We start from the raw sequence: 5231 nt of genomic DNA, 5'->3' as shown, positions 1-5231 counted from the left end.
TGGATATCCTTTTCCCAGCACCATTTATTGAAAAGACTATCCTTTACCCATTGTGTACTCTTGGCACTTTTGTCAGAGATCAGTTGACTATTTATGTGTAGGTTTATTTCTGGGCTCTCTATTCCATTCCACTAGTCTACATGTCTGTTTTTATGCAAGTACCATATTGTTTTGATTACTGCAGCTTTGCAATATATTTTGAAATCTGGAAGTGTGATGCCTCCAGCTTTGTTCTTGTTCAAAATTGCTTTGGCTATTTGGGATCTTTTGTGGTTCCATGTGAATTTTAGTATTGTTTTTCTGTTTCTATAAAAAATGCCATTGGGATTTTAATAGGAATTCCATTGAATCTGTAGATTGCTTTGGGTACTATGGACATTTTAGCAAATATTAATTCTTCCAGTCCATGAACATGGACTATCTTTCCATTTATTTGTGTTTTCTTCATTTTCTTTCATCAGTGTCTTATAGTTTTCAGAGTACAGGTCTTTCACCTCCTTGGTTAAGTTTATTCCTAGGTAATTTATTCTTTTTTTTAACATCTTTATTGGAGTATAATTGCTTTACAATGGTGTGTTATTTCTGCTGTACAACAAAGTAAATCCGCTATATGTATACATATATCCCCACATCCCCTCCCTCTTGTGCCTCCCTCCCACCCTCCCTATCCCACCCTCTAGGTGGTCACAAAGCACTGAGCTGATCTCCCTGTGCTATGCAGCTGCTTCCCACTAGCTATTTTATATTTGGTAGTGTTTATATGTCAGTGCTACTTTACTGAATTCATTTATTCTAACTTTTTTCTTGGTGTAGTGTTAAGGGTTTTCTGTATATAGTATCATGTCATCTACAAATAGTGACAGTTTTACTTATTCTTTTCCAGTTTGGATACCTTTTTTTTCTTGCCTAATTGCCATGGCTAGGACTTTCAGTACTATGTTGAATAAAAGTGGCAATAGTGTTTTGTTCCTGATCTTACAGGAAAATCTTTGAGCTGTTTACTGTTGAGTATGATGTTTTGTTATATATGGCCTTTACTATGTTCAGGTATGTTCCCTCTATACCTACTTTCTTGAGAGTTTTTTTTATCATAAATGGATGTTCAGTTTTGTCAGATGCTTTTTCTGCATGTATTGAGATGATCATGATTTCTATCCTTCCTTTTGTTAATGTGATGTATCTTGTGATTTATTTGTGGATGTTGAACCATTCTTGCATTCCTGGAATAAATCCCACTTGATGGTGGTGTATGATCCTTTTAACTTATTGTTGGATTTGATTTTCTAATATTTGTTGAGGATTTTTGCATCTGTGTTCATCAAGAATATTGGCCTATAATTTTCTTTTCTGTGCTGTCCTCATCTGGTTTTGGTATCAGGGTAATGCTGGCTTCATAAATGTGTTTAAAAGGTTTTTCCTCCTCTTCAGTTTTTTGAAAGAGTTTGAGAAGTATAGGTATTATATCTTCTTTGAATGTTTTGTAGAACTTACCAGTGAAACCATCTGCCCCTGGGCTTTTGTTGGTAGATTTTTGATTACTGTTTAAACTTCCTTACTAGTAATTAATCTATTTGGATTTTTTATTTCTTCATTATTCATCTTGGAAGATTGTATGTTTTTAGGAATTTATCCATTTCTTCTAGGTTGTCCAATTTGTTGGTATGTAATTGTTCATAGTAGTCTCTTATGAGCCTTTCTATTTCTATGGTATCAGCTGTAACTTTTCTTCATTCATCTCTGATTTTATTTATTTGATTCCTCTTTTTTCCTTGGTTAGTCTAGCTGAAAGTTTGTTGATTTTGTTTATCTTTTCAAAGAACCAACTCTTGGTTTCATTAATCTTTTCTATTGTTTTTTCAGTCTCTACTTCATTTATTTCTGCCCTAATTTTTATTATTTCCTTCCTTCTACTAATTTTGGGCTTTGTTTGTTCTTCTTTTTCTAGTTCCTTTAGATGTAAAGTTAGTTGTTTGGGGGGGATTTTTCTTGTTTCTAGAGGAAGGCCTGTATTGCTACGAACTTCCCTCTTAGATTTGTTTTTGCTGCATTCCACAGATCTTGATGTGTTGTATTTCTGTATTAGGTAGATCAGCTATGTCTACCAGTCTTGAAGGAGTGTCCTTATTTAGGAGATATCCTGTGGGGCTCAGAAGTGCAATCCCACCTGGCCACCAGAGCCGGGTTTTCAAGCCGTGTCTCCTCTGTAGGCTGTATCTGACCTTTTGTGGCAGGGCTACAACTGCTGCAGGGTGCTAAAGGGCAGGGCTGTCACCCAGACCGGCTGCAGGGCCTGGTGGTGGCTGCCCTGGGGCACTGGTGGGCAGGGTTATAGCTTGGTCAGCTCTGAGGCCCAGCTGGGGTGTAGGGGTGGGCAGGGCTTTCAGCAGGGTGTGCCCACTGTCACGAACAGGTTAGTTAGGGAATTCCAAAATGGTGCCCACCAGTGCCAGTATTAGCAAGGTACGCTGAGGTTGCATAAATGACTCCCACCAATGACTCAGTCCCCAGGGAGCATCTCAACTGGTTCTTGCCTCTCTAGCAGTTGCTTCAATATTAGCAAGTAGGTCCCCATCACCTATGGTCCATGAGCTTTTCAATCTGGTGTTTTTGTAATGGTTTTCAGGCCAAGTGAGTCTGCATGCAAGCCCTTTAAGAGTTGGTCTTCTGGGGCTTCCCTGGTGGCACAGTGGTTGAGAGTCCGCCTGCCGATGCAGGGGACACGGGTTCGTGCCCCAGTCTGGGAAGATCCCACATGCCGCGGAGCAGCTGGGCCTGTGAGCCATGGCCGCTGAGCCTGCACGTCCGGAGCCTGTGCTCCGCAATGGGAGAGGCCACAACAGTGAGAGGCCCGCATACCGCAAAAAAAAAAAAAAAAAAAAAAAGCTGGTCTTCTGTTCCATGCAGTTCTATAATTTTCCTGAGCATTTTGCCTGTTGGTTTTTAAAGCCTGGTGTTTAGGTGACTTGTCTCTCCTGTGCAGGATCTAGGGGTTGGAGTGCTTGATGTGCAGTTGGAATCCCTTGCTCCTCAGGGAAAATATCTGTACCTTGTGATCCCTTTTGATTGTGGATCACCACGGCTGGGATGTGGGTTATTCCCTGGGAACCCATATTTCTCCCTCTCCTACCCATCTCAATGCTGTCCTTTTACCCTTTTTTGTGGAGGATTTGTTCATCCAAATTTTAGGTCTTTTTCCAAGGGAATTATTCTATAAGTAGTTGTAGATTTGTTGTGTCCGTGGGAGGAGGTGTGTTTAAGATCTTCCTATGCCACCATCTTGAACCTTCTCCAGAAACCCCATATTTTTTAGCTATAATTCCCCTATTCCTCTGTCCCTCACCAACCCAGCCCTAAAAAACCACTAATCTACTTTCTGTCTCTGTAGATTTCCCTATTCTGGGCTTTCATATGAATGAAATCATATAGTATCTGTTAACTTTTGCAGCTTACTTCTTTCATTGACATAATGTTTTCAAAGCTTGTTCATGTTGTAGCATGTATCACTATTTCATTTCCTTTTTTTTTCTGAAACACCTTAGGTTTGTTAATTTATTAATTAGTAACACATACCTGATTCTGAGCTGGAGGGTGTTGTTTCATACTGAAAAATCAACTATGTAATATGGGACATTATGTGCAAATGTAAATACTGAAGAACTCTGCAAAAGTTTAATCAAAATCTGCTTTCAGTTTGTTAATGATTTCCCAAGAAAACCACTGAGGGAGACACAGCAACCTCGTGAGAACATCATGAATCTCTTCAGAATTAATTTTTATAATGGCGGTTCTGATTATGTTGATCCAAGTAATGCAGTGGTGGCAGGTTGGATAAAGGGAAACGTTTATTTTTAGTTTCCCCAAATGTTGTCTCACTTGATTTAGGAGAGATTGGGAATACCCAAGAATTATCTTCCAGAGAATTTCTGCCATAAGAGTTGTGTTCCTGAAAGTTTGTGCCATCGTGAGGAATGGATCGCTCATGATCTGTCCATGACTGGAGAACTGCTTTCTCTGATAAAACCTTTACATCTCCTGGTAAAGGGGAAGACATGGCATGACAAAGAGTTGCCTTTTGGCGAGAGAGGGGCGTGTCTTTTGTACGTTGCAGTAAAATTTGTCAAGTGCAGTTTTGTGCTGTCTTTCCCAAGGTCTTCCATGCATCCTGCTGGGGTGCAAGCTTTCTTGATTGCAGCTGGGGTTTTCAGCTTTCTTAAGTTCAGCTTGTACTTGAGTCACCAGATGTAAATTAGACATTTCTCTCTTCAGTTCCCAGTATGCACTTTGCATATTATCATTTGAAATGCTTAGTCTTTGGAAATCTCTGCTCTTCAGACTGTCTTCCTGAGATGGACCCGTTTGTTTGGATTTTTGTAGCTCTATTTTCAGATCTCTACATTCTTTCCTCATCAGTTCCAGTTCTTGTTCCAAACCATGGATCTTCAGGTCACAGCTCAACTTTTCCACCTCCTGGTTGGATGAAGATGGATTTAAATTTCTTATCACCTGCTGAGTTTCCATCTCTGTCCTCCGCTGGAGGAGTTCTACTTCTTTAGATTGTAGCTGTTCATTCAGTACTTTCAAAGATTCAGAATTGTCTTTATTCATTTTATCCAATTTGCTGTTCAGATTAACGCTATCAATGCAAACCTCTCGATATGCATGGTAGACCTTACTTATTTGTTCTCCTCCCACAGAATTTGTTTCTTCATCCCTTCGAGCTCCTATAAGCTTTTCTTCCTAAAATCTTATTCTTTTTTTTAAAGAAAGAGTTCTCTTTCTCTGAATCCTTAAGTCGTTTTTTGATGTCTTCATATGCAGTGACAAGGGCAAAATGTGAAGCAACAGATTCATCTCCTGAATACGTTGAGACTGGAGTCACTGTATCTCTCCTATGGGCTTTTTCATGATTCAGGATGTAGATATCATCATCTACCAGTGCATCCATGATAGCCCGCACACAAGCTCCTAGGGCCGCCCCCAGAGCCGCCAGAGTTTCAATTCCCCAGCGCTTGAAAACAGACCAAAAACAAACCGGGTCACCGGGGGCTTCCGGTTTCCTCGAAGACAGCGCCGCTTCCCCGGCGAAGGCAGCCGCTCCGGGAATGCCTCGGAGGGACTGCCATTTCTCCCGCCTCGGCGGCGCCAAGGCCGCCAAGGCCAGCCAGTCGGCTGCGGCCCTGGAGGCCCTGGAAGGAGGGCCGAGGCAAGGCCGAGGGCCGAGCCGCCGCCGG

The 5231-nt window shown here is 41.3% G+C and overlaps 1 pseudogene; it reads right to left on the bottom strand.

Annotated features, from left to right (window-relative positions):
- Positions 1–3766: 3766 nt before the first annotated feature.
- On the bottom strand, positions 3767–4945 carry LOC132482560 (5-azacytidine-induced protein 2-like; annotated as a pseudogene).
- Between the last annotated feature and the right edge of the window lie 286 nt (positions 4946–5231).

Source organism: Mesoplodon densirostris, chromosome X (assembly GCF_025265405.1).
Source record: "Mesoplodon densirostris isolate mMesDen1 chromosome X, mMesDen1 primary haplotype, whole genome shotgun sequence".
In the NCBI taxonomy this organism is placed as follows: Eukaryota; Metazoa; Chordata; class Mammalia; order Artiodactyla; family Ziphiidae; genus Mesoplodon; species Mesoplodon densirostris.
Note: the sequence above shows the minus strand (reverse complement) of the source record. Positions and strands in the feature narration are given on the sequence as shown.